Raw genomic sequence first — 16,070 nt, 5'->3', positions numbered from 1 at the left:
CATCAATATCAACATTCAAGCCTATTACATGCCATATAATTTGAAATAAACATTCCAAAAACTACCAAATTATGCTGGATAGTGTGACTTGAGTGCTGATCGTCCAACCTTCCAAGTATATACAAGAACATTAAATAATACAAGTAAGCTGAAGCTTAGTAAGTTCGACATATTTAATTCATAAATCTTATTGAAGTAAGTACAAAAATACAAAAAATAGCAATTCAACCATGAAGGTTCCCTATTAACCACAATCTCAACTAATAAATGTTCAATTCAATACTTAAATATATATATAGCAATTCCATCAAAATTATTAAACAAATTACTTTACCGAGATTTTCAATTAGAAGAACGACTTACGGATAAGAGTACATTTTCAATCCAACCAAAACACACAAGATGCTCATAAAGAGCCAATCCAACCGAAACTCACCAATGCTTATAAGAACTAATGCCTCCTAAACACACCAATGATTACAAGAGCTAGTCCAACCGAAACACACCAAACAGAGAGTATAACACGAGAGTTCACAACAAATGTTGAACCTCAGTTTACTCAGGAAACATATATATACATCACTCCATAACCATCTCCACTCCAATCTTCCATAACACACCATATCTCGATTGTACTTTATCCCGCGTTCAATCCAATCCAAACATCAAGTTTAATAACATTTCTCAAATAACCATTCATTATCAACAATTGAATATATTTATCGTACCATGTCATACAATTCAATAATTTATATAGATGTTAAATTTTAAACCGTACAAACTTACCTGGACTGAATTTTAGCAGTTGCAGAAATTCAGGGACTATTCCTTAATTTTTTCTTTTCCACAAGTATCTACAGGATCTTAATCTAAAATGTAAAGTTCCGCAATTATCAGCTTACATTTCACATTTCAATCCATTTTACAATTAATACCCTTTTACTTTTTAATTGACACAATTACCCTAAACTTTTACAATTTTTGCAATTTAGTCCCTTAACCTGAAATTCATTAAATTAATCATTTTTCTCAAGTCAATATTATAACTGAATATACTAGGCTCTTATACAATCCCTAATAAACATCAAATTCAATATCAAATCCTAAATTTTTGACATTTTCACAATTTAATCCCAAAATCAAAATCTTAGAAAAATCACTTTACAAAATCATCAAAAAACAAAATCAAAGCTTCAAATACATGGTATTCATCAAAAACATTCAAAATTCATTAATGGTAACTTCTAAAATTTTTGACAGATTCAAAAATGAAGGTACGGGCCAGCTGGACCTAGTTGCAACGATATAAAAAATATAAAAATTACAAGAATCAGGTAAAGAAATCACTCACATGAAAGGATTTCTGCTTTGACGAATTTGAAGCTCTAAAAATGGTTAATTCCTTTAGGTTTTTCAGTGGAAGCATGGAAAAGATGATAAAATTTTACTTTTGTTTTATTTAACTTTAATTAATTTACTAAATCACATATTCACCCTAAATTATAACCTTATAAATCCACAATTTAAAAGCCTATTATTGTCCATCAATATCCTAATGGACTAATTATTATCTAAGTGCCTTTTCATTTCATAATTAAGCTATCAAATCAATGGAATTCAAGATTCACTAAATTTTGCACCTTTTTTAATTAACTATCTTAACGTTAAAATTTCTTAACAAAATTTTAATACGACTCTAGTGACATCATAAATATTATAAAAATAAATTTACGAGTCGACACAATGGAATTTGTGGTCCCGAAACCACTGTTCCGTCACCATTAAAAATCAGGCTGTTACAAACACCCAAACCACAGCTTCCAATCTATGCCCTCGTGGCCGCCATGGTTGTGTCGCCAAAACCAAAAACAAATATTGCAACCTAACTATTTGTGGAAATGTCACAAAAGCTACCCTTTTTTATTACCAACCTTGTAACACCCCTAACCCACATCCGTCACTAAAATAGGGTTACAGAGTAGTACTAACCAAACAAACATTATTTCAAGCATTTCATATCATATAATATTAAAGAAAAAAAATCAAAGTCATATATATTTTCCCTTATTCGAGCCCTCAAGGCCCAAATTACGTATTAGAAACAAGTCGAGAGTAATTTGGAAACTCAGAAATTTTTTTGAAAAATAATAAAAATTTTCAAAGCTGCAGGGTTCACACGGCCATGTGGCTAGAATGTTCCTTAAATAACAAGTTTACCATTCCCTGTGTAACACCCCTAACCTACATCCAACACTAGAATAGGGTTACGAGGCATTACCGAATAACACATTCCATTCACATGCATTTATACATTCATTATCAAAAACCATTTGCAAACATTCATATTGTCTCTTATAAGGTTTTACGAGACCTTAGAACATGCTTCAGAGTGGTTCAGGATTAAACGGATCACATACAAAAATTTTCAAACACTTAGAAAAATTTTCCATTCATAGGTCACACGCCCATATAAGCAGGCCGTGTGCCACACACGGCTACCGGACACACCCATGTCCTAGGCCATGTGGAAACAAAGTATACATACTAACTTGCACCACACGGCTGGAGACACGCCCGTGTGCCTTGACCGTGGGAAAAATGAAAGGTTATTGACTTGGGTCACACGGCCAACCACACGCCCGTGTGTCTAGGCCGTGCTCGAGACTGACTTAAATTCATAGGGCTATCCCAAGGGACACACAGCTGTGTAACATGACCATGTGTCGCACACGGCTGAGACCCACGCCCATGTCTTTGCCCGTGTAGACAAAAATAGGCTATTTGTAAAGCCAATTTTCCACCCTACTCTCAAGTACACAAAGCAACCAAAATAGCACCATTTCAATACATCTTTAAGCAATAAAAAAACATGCCAATTCATACTCATGTCATGCCATCTATCATCAACCAATTCAACTACTTAATTCCATATACAAAACATACCAAATTCACATCTATTTCATATCACAAACCACACCATACTATCATCTCAAAATCAAACCTCAAAATTTCATGCTTTAAGCATCAATATAACAACTTACAACTATCTGAAATAGCCAACATATAACCATACCAAACACATAATTTAAGCTAAATTAAATGGCCAAATACATACCAACATTTTAAACAAAAGCAAGCCAAATCTCATGGCTATATCATTTTCAAAACATATTATCAACTCACTAGCTTATACATGCCATATACCATATATACGAAGCTTAAAAAGGACCAACGAGTTGATTTGATAGTGTGATGATAGTTCTCAATGATCCTTAATGTCCGAGCTATCTTTGATACTCTAGAAAACAAAGACAAATATCACACAGTAAGCTTCATAGCTTAGTAAGTTCGTACCTATTATACTCAATAGTTCATATAATACAAAACATTAGTTCTTATATCATCATTGAATTCTAATCCACCATTATTTAACATGTATATGTAAATTCATCAAGCTGCATACACATAGTATCAACTACCACATAGGTATCATACAAAACTGAACTTTCTTGTATTTATTTATTTTATTCTTACCTCTTTGTTCAATACATTAATTCATTCGGAAGTCTTTCAATGCTCTAAGAATTCGTACACTTAGTACATTAGTGATTAGCTGAAGCTATTATGATCTTGCACACTTAGTGGCATCATATTAAACTGTATCTATCTTGAGATTGCATACTTAGTGCCTCATATATTCGAAGCTATTCCAATTCAAGCACTAAGTGCTATTTATAGCCGAAGCTATTTTGAAACACACACTAAGTGCCAAACATAGTTGATTTATCGTCGTACGCAATCATAGTCACATATATACAATTTATGCATTATTAAAGCACTAAAAACATAATTGTAATTTTATTTATCATACGAACTTACCTTGGATACTAAAACAACGAATCGAATCGTTTAGTTGACAACTTTAGTTTTCCCCCGATCTAGATCTGAATTCCTCCTTTCTTGATCTAAATGTATTCAAAATCAATCCATTTAATCACCAACTCAATCAACTTCATCCACAAACACATATTTAAGCCACTTTACACTTTGGCCTTAAACTTTCACATTTCTTACAATTTAGTCCCTATTTCAAAAATACACCAAATTCACAAAATTCAATAAGACCCATGCTTAGCTGAATTCTCTATAGGTCCCTAGCAACCTAAATTTTTCATTTATTTCACAATTTAACCCCTCAATTTTTACTTTTCTCAATTTAATCCCTAATATGAATTTATACTCAAAATCATTTTACAAAACATGTATATCAAACACTAAGCTTTAATATTTCATCATAAAACATCCAAAAAACACATGAATTCATCAATGGCAACTTTTAAATTCATTAATACTTTCAAAAATTGAGGCATGGGCTAGCTAGAACACGGAGCAACAATCACAAAAATATAAAAAATTATCAAAAACTGAGCTAGAATCATACCTTAATCAAGCCAAATACTTTCCGGACCCTAAAAGCTCTCCCATGGTTTCTTTTTCTTCTAATTTTGGTGAAGATGATAATAATTTAAGCTTATTTTAACTTAGTTTTATTTATTATAAGTTTTATTTATTATAACCTTATTAACCAAATTACTAAATTAACCTTATTATAAAACATTTAATATCATCCATTTAGTGCCCATTTATGTCCATTCCCACTATCAATGGTCTAATTACAACATAAGGACTCCTTATTTAATGAGCCATGGCAATTAATCACATTTAACATATAGAATGCCACTTTTGCATTTTATGTGATTTAGTCCTTCCTCTCAAATTGAGCTGTTAAACGCTAAAATTAACTCACGAAATATTCACACATATATAATCACTTGCTATAAATACTAAAAATAATATAAAAATAATTTTAAGACCACGGATTTTTGGTTTCGAAACCACTATTCCAATTGAGCTAAAATCGGGCTGTTACAACTCTCCCTCCTTAAGGATTTTCGTCCCCGAAAATCTTACCAGTGAATAGGTCTAGATAGTGCTTTCTAATAGCATCCTCGGGTTCCCACATAGCTTTTTTAACCCCGTATCGATGCCATAATACTTTCATTAATGCTATTCTTTTATTTCTCAACTCTTTAATCTCACGAGCCAAAATTTGAATCGGTTATTCACTGTACGATAATTCTGGTTGAATCTCAACCTCAGTCGGGGAAATAACATGTGAAGGATCGGACCGATATCATCGAAGCATCGATACATGAAAAAAATTATGAATATTTTCTAACTCATAAGGCAATGCTAGCTGATAAGGAACTGGTCCAGCTCGCTTGATAATCTCATACAGCTCGATGAATCTCGGACTCAATTTGCCTTTCTGACCGAACCATAATATCTTTTTCCACAGTGACACTTTCAGAAGCACTTTATCCCTGATCTGAAATTCAATATCCTTTCATTTCAAGTCTGCGTAAGATTTCTATCGATCTGAATGTGCTTTCAAACTATCACGAATTACTTTCACTTTTTCTTCTATTTCTCTGATTAGATCGACCCCATGAATCTTATTTTCGTTAAGCTCAGTCCAATACAATGGTGTTTGACACTTCCAACCGTATAAAACTTAGTAAGGTGTCACTTTTATACTCGATTGAAAGCTATTATTATAAGCAAATTCAATCAGTGGTAAATATTTCTCCCAACTACCTTCAAACTCAAGAATGCAATATTGTAAAATATCCTCAAGTATCAGTATAAGTCGCTCGAATTGACCATTTGTCTGCGAGAAAAAAGTGGTACTAAAATGTAGCTTTGTACCTAATGCTTCTTGCAGTTTCTTCTGAAACCTCGATGTGAATCTTAGATCTCTCCGAAACTATAGAAACAGGTACTCCATGTAATCTTAAAAACTCAGAGATAAACAACTCAGATAACTTTTCAAGTGAATAGTCTGTTCGTACTGGAATGAAATGAGTCAATTTTGTCAATCTGTCAACTATAACCTAGATCGCATCTTTCTTTCTTGGAGATAAGGGCAATCCCGACACAAAATCCATAGTCACTCTATCCCATTTCCACTCGGGAATAATAATCGGTTGTAATAAACCAGATGGTACATGATGCTCAGCTTTAACTTGCTGACAAATCAAACATTTAGAAACGAACTCTGAAATATCCCGTTTCATGCCATGCCACCAATAAAGTTGTTTCAAGTCATTATACATTTTCGTGCTTCCCGGATGAATAGATAAACGACTACTATGTACTTCATTCAAAATCATCTGAATTAACTCCAAATTTCTCAATACACATATTCAGCCTCCGAACCTTAAACAATAACCGAAATCAACTTGAAATTCTAAATCAGGGGTTAGAATCACATTGAGCTCATTTTGCTAACATTTCATTATCAACTTCACAAATTTATTGTAAAAACAACGGTCTCGCTTTCAACTTAGCTACAATCGAGCCGTCATCAGATAGAGCCAATTGAGTATTTATTGCACATAAAGTAAACAAGGATTTCTGGCTTAATGCATCAGCAACTACATTTGCCTTTCTCAGATGATAGTCAATCACTAATTTGTAATCTTTTAGTAATTCTAGGTATATTCGCTGTAGCAAATTCAAATCTTTCTGAATCATCTGATATTTCAAACTCATATGATCCGAATAAACATGGCATTTCTTACCGAATAAATAATGGCGCCAAGTCTTTAATGCAATCACAATGGCTACTAATTCTAAATCATGCGTCGGGTAATTCTTTTCATGCGGCTTCAACTATCTCGAGGCTTAAGCTATGACTTTGCCTTCCTGCATTAAAATGCAGCCCAGACCATTCAACGATGCATCATTATAGATCACAAATTCTTTACCCTATTCTGGTTGTACTAACACTGGAGCTTCAGTCAAAAGAGCTTTCAGCTGATCAAAACTTTTCAGAAAATTTTTCGACCATAAAAGCTTTACATATTTCTGAAGCAATCTTATCAACCGAGTCGCAATTATCGAAAAGCCTTTCACAAATCGTCTATAGTAGCCAGCTAGTCCCAGAAAACTACAAACTTCAGATACATTTCTCGGAGGCTTCCAATTTATAAATGCAGATATCTTACTTGGGTCCACTCGAATACCCGATTGTAACACCCCACACCGGAGCCCTACGCCGGGGTGGGATATGGGGTGCTACCACACTTAATCACATGCATACAATCATTTTGATGTCATTAAGACTCGATCAAATTAAAAACTTTTTCTAACTTTTTCTAAACTCCTTAATATGGGCCTACGAGGCCCTAAACATCCATAGGAAACCATTTGGGACCAATCTGGGTCCTTTAACTAACTTTAGAAAAATAACACTTGAAATAGGGCACACGCCCGTGTGCTCATTATAACATGGCCGTGCTGATGGCCCGTGTGACACACAAAGCCTAAGCATCTAGGGACACGCCCGTGTCCCATGCATGTGTGAATTAAATTCTAAATTCGAACCTCTAGGGGTTTTCACACGGCCTGACTGTAACACCCCTAACCCGTATCTGTGGCTGGAAAGGGGTTACGAGGTATTACCAAATGAAACACAACTTTCTAACATTCATGGATACACATAGAAATTAATCATTTTAATTCATCATATTTGAACATATACTAAATCAAATCAAATATTATAGGTTACATATAAATTAAAAACCAAGTTACTATTCATATGGTCATTTACCTAAGCTTTAGCCGAAAATATATACAACATGCCAAATACATAACCATTGTTCAATGTTAACTTTCATTCTTTTCTATTACTATATATGCATATAACATTTCTTATAAATGAAACATTATGTCAATTATCATATATTAAATCAACTACGAACCATTTCAGATGTAATTATTAAATCAAATATACCAAAACGTATATGCCAATATCATAACAAAATTGCAAATACATAATCAATTCATTTGCCCACATATTTGGCTATCAAGGTTAATCATATATATATATAATACAAATTCATAGACATAATCTATTAACTAAATTTATTACCACCCGAACATAATAGTGCATTTAGTTCACTTAATAACTATTCACATAACCAATACAACATTGATATAATATATTCATGAAATCAAATCAATTCACCCTAATTTAAATGTACAAATTCCAAATCCAAATATGATAGTTACAAATACTATACCATAAACCAAAATCTAACACAAAACCAACTTTCTTCTTATCAATTCAAGTAGTAAAGTTAACCACAAAAATTCATACAAATTTTATATACTTTTAATAAGCCAAAATATCATTTAATATATATACATCACATTGAGCATTTCACAATGCCAATTTTATGATTAAACACTATCACATATATGTCATATAATAAATTTATCAACAAAATTAATTTATAAGTCATACATACCGATATTCGATTAATTCAAATAATCAAAACACCATTCAAACATGTCATGGAATATACTTACCATAATATATTTATCCTCTATCAAATTAATAATTCATCAACTAATCTAATAATCAAACCAAACCATATAGCCAAACACCAGACATATATATATGCCATGAAATATACTTTAATATCAGGCTTATGCCATAACCAAATACACATATAAGTATTAATATTATGTCACATAAAATAACCTTATCAAAGCCTATCAACCAATAGTTACATATATATATACACATATATGCAATAGCAGAACACCAAAATCAAATGTGACCATCATCATAACGAAGCATTAAATCCAAACTTAACAAACTAATAAGCCATTTTCGAATGGCTCATGATTACATAAACAAAAATCCAACATTTCAACATATAATCTAGCCTATACATGCCATAGGTTCGAAAATTCAGCTTATAAAATTCTGAAGACAGTCGATAGTGTGATAGACTTTGCTGATGATCCCCGAGCTCGTAAGCTATCATAGCTTAGTAAGTCATAAGCAAGTAATAATCAAATGATTATTTTTATTAAATCAACTAAACCAAATCAAATAATCTTTAATCAAATACACATTTTTCATGCTTGAAACTCATATACCATCACATGAACGATGTTTAATTATATTAACTTGGCCGAATACACATAAGTTTATAAACATATATAATTCTTACTTTCATAATGCATATATATTTGTTCATCTCAAATATATATACTTACTTTATCTTTCAAATCAACTAATTTAGCACATATCTGACATTTTAGCTCAATTTCACATTCGATCTTAACTTGATATTTCCTGTCGAACCATTGGGAATTGAATAGGATACTCAGATAATCACATATATCATACAATGCCAACGTCCTAGACGTGGTCTTACATGCTATCTCATATCATGCCACTGTCCTAGACAAGGTCTTACACGAATCAAATATGACTTCGATGTCCCAGACATGGTCTTACACGTAACCACATATCGATGCCAATGTCCCAGACATGGTCTTACACGAAAACACATATTGGATCCTATGTCATGACATATGTATCCTAGCTATTCTTAAGGTTCGTATGGGGCTTTCGGATGTCTTAACTCAGTCGAATCAAATCGTAATCCTTAATTCTCAAGCATGTATGCATTCGGTCATTATGTATATATAATCATAAAATTTGATTCAGCATTTAAAACTTATATATATCCAAAATTAACAGCATTTATTTGCTTATAAACTTACCTCGGACGATGAAAATCAGAACGGGATGACTAGTCGACAACTTTAGTTTTTCCTCTATCCAAATCCGATTTATTTGGTTCTTGATCTAAACATATTCAAATTAAACTCATTCAAACATATTTTCATTCATTTTAGTCCAAAAACACATAAATTGGCAAATTACCATTTTACCCCTAACATTTTACACTTTTTACAATTTAGTCCCTATTACACAAAACACAAAATATGCAAAATTTCAATATATCATGCTTAGGTTGAATCTTCCTTGTGTTCATACAAGTCCATTCATTTCATTTATTTCACATTTTAGCCCCTCAATTTATTATTTTTGCAATTTAGTCCTAATTACTCAAAATCATCTAAAATTCCAATACAAAACATGTTAATCCAAAACATATCTTTCATATTTCACCAACTAACTTCTCAAAGCTCAAATATTCATCAATGGCATAACTCAAAATATTCACCAAAATAAAAAATTCAAGCATCGACTTTGTACATTACACTACAACATCTAAAAAACGTAAAAATTATCAAAAACCGAGCTAAAACTCACCTTGAATCAAGCTTCAATATTGCCAAAACCTTAAAAGCTTTTTTTATTTTTCTTTTCTTTAGTTTCGGTCACCAAGAACAAAGTATGAACACTTAATTTTTATTTTATGTTTTATGATATTATAACTTATTAATCATTTTACATTTTTAACCTTTTTAATGAAATATAAAACCATTTTAAATCATGGTCATTACTGTCCCTTGCATGTTATCATGGGAAAATTGCAACATAAATACCTCCATTTAAAAAGACAACCATAATTTGGCCCTTTTACAATTAACCATCAAATTTTCATTTTACGCAATTAAGTCCTTTTATTTAATCGGGCACTCAAATGACAAAATTAAAGCATGAAAATTTCACAAATACAAATTCACACCTAATAAACACAGAAAATAATTTTTAAATATTTTTCTAACTCGGATTCGTGGTCCCGAAACCACCGTTTCGATTAGGGTCTAAATCGGGCTGTTACACTGACATACGCCTGTGTCTATGGCCCGTGTCCTAGCCCGTGTCTAAAAACCTTGACTTTCTGTTTCTGACATGAACATCCAATAAGGGGTACATGGCCAAGGCACACGCCCGTGGCCAGCGGCCGTGTCCTCCACACGGCTGAGACACACGGCCGTGTCTCTACCCATGTGTTTACTACCATGCATACTGACTTGCATATTTTACGTGCAGGGGACACAAGACCAAGCAATACGCCCATGGGGCTGACTATGTGCCACACACAGCCTAAACACACGCTCGTGTGTCTACCCGTATGGACAATATAAGGCTATCTACATACAACTTACCTCGGATTACAAAAATGTAGACGACTAGTTTGGCTTAGTCCACTTGTTTTGCTTTGCCCCGGTCTAGTCCTAGATTTTATGATTCTTGATCTATAACGATAAAAATTCAAAAATTTAATCATTTTATTGATCTAGGTATTAAATTCATAATTAGGCAAAATAACCATTTTACCCTTAGACTTTCACAAAATAACCATTTTACCCCTAGACTCGAAAATCGAATTTTATCACATTTTCTCATTAACCAAGCCTAGCTGAATACTTGTTATACTTGAAGTAGCCCACAATTCTCATTAGTTCAAACATTTATCAACTATTTTTACAACTTATGAAAAATGGTCCTTAGTTAGGGTTTCCATGAAAACTACTTCACAAAAGTTGTTTATTTCACAACTATGATGCATTTTCTTCCATAAAATTTTAGAAAGCAACATGAACATTGTCATGGTAAAACCCTAGACTTTCAACCATTTGCAAAATAGTCTCATTATTTGAAAGCTCATGCTACAAGGGTTCTAAATGTACAAAAATCATCAAGAAAAACCATCAAATCACTTACTTCTTAGGGTTACAAGTTGCTGAAATTTCAAGCTCCCAAAAACCCCATTTTTTGCTAAAACATTCGGTGGAAGAGAAGGAAGAAATGAAAAAGATGATGGCTAGACACTAGGGTAATATTTTATTATACATTAATTCACCTACCCATTTGACCATTTGAATTTCTTATCCACTATGGCCGGCCATCAGCTTCTAAGGGGTTTATTTGCCCTTTAAAGACCCCCAATTTTGGTTCTCTAGCTATTCGACACCCTTAGCTATCAAAATAGGACTTTTGCACTTTATTCGATTTAGTCCTTTTTCACAATTAAGCATGAAATCGCTAAAACTAATTCACCAAAATTTTCATACTCTCGTATAATCATGTCACAACATATAAAATAATATTAAAAATAATTTCTCTAACCTTGAATTAGTGGTCCCAAAACCACTATTTTGACTGGGCCCAAAATTGGGTCATTACACCGATGTTGACACAATATGCCCTAGAAAACCAACCTCGCACAACCAGAATTCGCATTTACTTAACTTTGCATTATAACTTCTTATCACACAGAGTCTGTAATACAATTCTCAGATGCTCGGCATGTTCAGTTTCATCATGTGAGTAAATCAAAATGTCATCAATGAATACAACGACAAATCGATCTAGGTATGGTCTAAAAATTCGATTCATTAAGTCCATAAATACAGTAGGTGCATTTGTTAATCCGAAAGGCATAATTAAAAATTCGTAATGACCATACCTCTTTTTAAAAGCTGTCTTTGGTACATCAGAGTCTCTAACTCACAATTGGTAATAACCCGATCTCAAATCTATCTTTGAAAACATTGTAGCCCCTTTCAATTGATCAAACAAATCATCAATCCGTGGTAGAGGGTATTTGTTATTGATTGTCACTTTATTCAACTATTTGTAGTGTATACACATTCTCACTGTGCCATCTTTCTTTTTTCACAAACAACATAGGAGCACCCCAAGGTGAGAAACTGTGTCTTGTAAACCCTCTGTCGATTAAACCCTTGCAACTGAGCTTTTAATTCTTTGAATGCTATAGGAGCCATTCTATATGGAGCTATTGATATCAGTGTTGTTCCCAGCATTAACTTAATGCCAAACTCAACCTCTCGGATTGGTGGTAAACTCGCTAACTTTTCAGGAAACACATCTGGATACTCACGCACAACAGGTACTGATTCAATCTTCTTTTTAGTCACTTTTGTATCAAGCACATAAACAAAATAAGCTTCGCAACCCTTTCTCACATATTTTTGAGCTAACATCGATGAAATCACTGCTGGTAACCCATTCAAATCATCTGACTCAATTCGGATAATCTCATTATTCTGACATCTCAAATCAATCGTCTTTCATTTGCAATTCACAATAGCATCATGCAACGTTAGCCAATCCATACGCATAATTATATCAAATTCATCAAGTGGTCAAATCAGCCAGAAAAAATATCCCGAATCATCAATGGACAGTTCTTGCACACTTTATCAACCAACACACACTTGCCTAAGGGGTTCGATACTTTAATTACAAATTCAGTAGACTCTACAGGCAAAGTCTTACTAGATACTAAATTCACACATATATACGAATGAGTTGATCCTGAATCTATCAATGCAATAACTTTAGTATCATAGAGAGTAAAAGTATCGGTGATAACATCTGGAGATGACGCTTCGTCGTGAGCACAAATAGTGTAGGCTCTAGCAGGTGCCCTAGCCTCAGATCTCGCTATAGAATCTCTCGTTTTATCACGATTACCACTTGCATTTCTCGTATTTCTTGGCGGCCTCCCTCAAGTAGTTGTGTTGCTCGATTTTACATTCTGAGAATTATCTTTTTCATTTAACTCAGCACAATCTCTAATAAAATGATCTCGTGAACCACAACTATAACAAGTTCTATTATTATTTTTCACCCAGCAATCTCTAAAATGCCGTCTTCCACATTGTTGACACTTGGGTTTAACATCTTTTACGTTACCAACACTTGATACTGATGTGGCTTAAGCTTTAGGGTTGGTGTATTGCTTTCCATGATATCTATTCTAATACCCCACTGAAGTTGTCGATCGGTTAAAATAGTCTCTAGATTTCTTTGAAGAATGATAAGATTTACTTATCTATCTCTTCCTCGAATCTCTTGCCTCTGAATCAACCTTTCTCTTTTCTCAGCTAAAATCTACAACTTTGCAGGCCCGTTCAACTAGCACAATGAATTCTTTCAAATCTAATATCCCGACCAAAATTTTAATATCTTCATTTAGCCCATCAACAAACCGCTTGCACATTATTTATTCAGTTGAAACATACTCCTGAGCATACTTGCTCAATAGTACAAATTCCCTCTCGTACTCGGTTACAGTCATGCGACCTTATTTCAATTCTAAAAACTCTTTATGCTTTTGGTCCAGAAATCGTTGACTTATATACTTCTTTTGGAACTCGAATTGAAAGAATTTCCAAGTAACTCATTCTCTAGGAACCGCTGATGTCAATGTTTTCCACCAATGTATGCATTGTCTCTAAGTAAAGGTAGTACACATTTGATACATTCATTTGGAGTACAAGACAATTCATCGAATACTCTGGTCGTGTTCTCGAGCCAGAACTCAACTCTCTCAGGGTCATCATCAACATTTGCTCTGAGTTCTTCAGCTCCGTGTTCACAAATCTTATCAACGGGAGGCTTGCCCAATCTTAAAAGCTCGACTCCTTAAGGAGCTACTGGTACATGTTGGGGATTTGGAGGGGGTGGAGGTTGTTGAGCAGCCGGGTTCGTACGAATATATTGAGTGAACCACTTATTCATCATTTTGAAGAAAGCTACTTTAGCCTCTCCTCCCTGATTGCCCGTAACGGGTCTAAAATCAGACAGCTCTGTCCCTTGTGCGGGAGTAGGCGCATTACTTTCAACCTCGTCAGCTATCGCTTGATTGGGATCCATTTGCAATATAAAACACATTTTCAAATGTCAAGAGTCATCACACTATCACAGTTTATATATGGCATGTATAGCTAGACTCTCACACATGCTACGTTAGTCTAGAATCGACTAAATTATAGCTCTGATACCAATAAATGTAACACTCCTAACCCATATCCGATGGTAGAATAGGGTTATGAGGTATTACCGAATAACACATCCCATTCACAAAGATTTATACATTCATTATCAAAAATCATTCGCAAACATTCACATTGTCCCTTATAAGGTTCTACGAAACCTTAAAAGATGATTAAGAGTGGTTCGGGACTCAACCGATCACATATAAAAAATTTTTAAAACACTTAGAAAATTTTTACATTCATAGGTCACACGCCCATGTAAGCAGGCCATGTGCCTCACACGACTACTGGACACGCTTGTTTCCTAGGCTGTGTGGAAACAGAGAATACATACTGACTTGCACCACACGACCGGAGACACGCACATGTGCCTTGGCTGTGGGAAAACTGATTAGGTTATTGACTTGGGTCACACAGCCAACCACATGCCCGTGTGTCTAGGCCGTGCTTGAGACTGACTTAAATTTGTAGGGCTATCCCAGGGGACACACGGCCATGTAACATGGCCATGTGTCGGACACGGCTGAGACACATGCCCGTGTCTCTGCCCGTGTAGTAAAATATAGGCTATTTGTAAAGCCATTTTGCCACCCTACTCTCAAGTACATAAAGAAACCAAAATAGCACCATTTCAATACATCTTTAAGCAATCAAAAAACACGCCAATTCATACTCATGTCATGCCATCTATCATCAACCAATTCAACTACTTAATTCCACATACAAAACATACCAAATTCACATCTATTTCATATCACAAACCACACCATACTATCATCTCAAAATCAAACCTCAAAATTTCATACTTTAAGTATCAATACAACAACTTACAACTATCCAAAATAGCCAACATATAACCATACCAAATACATAATTTAAGCCAAATTAAATGGCCAAATACATGCCAAAATTTTCAACAAAAGCAAGCCAAATCTCATGGCTATATCATTCTCAAGACATATTATCAACTCACTAGCCTATACATGCCATATACCATATATACAAAGCTTAAAAAGTATCAACGAGTTGATTTGATAGTGTGATGATAGTTTTCGATGATCCCTAATGTCCGAGCTATCTTTGATACTCTATAAAACAAAGACAAATATCACACAGTAAGCTTCATAGCTTAGTAAGTCCGTACCAATTATACTCAATAGTTCATATAATACAAAACATCATTTAATAAACACTTATTAGTTCTTATATCATATTCAATTCTAATCCACCACCATTTAAAATGTATATGCAAATTCATCAAGCTTCATACACATAGTATCAACTACCACATAGGTATCGTACATACCTAAACTTTCTCGTATTTATTTATTTCATTCTCACCTCTTTGTTCAATACATTAATTTGTTCAGAAGTCATTCAATGCTCTAAGAATTCGTACACTTAGTACATCAGTGATTATC

Source organism: Gossypium arboreum, chromosome 12, assembly GCF_025698485.1.
Source record: "Gossypium arboreum isolate Shixiya-1 chromosome 12, ASM2569848v2, whole genome shotgun sequence".
Classification (NCBI taxonomy): domain Eukaryota; kingdom Viridiplantae; phylum Streptophyta; class Magnoliopsida; order Malvales; family Malvaceae; genus Gossypium; species Gossypium arboreum.
The sequence above is the reverse complement of the archived record's forward strand: the minus strand, read 5'-3'. Positions refer to the sequence as shown.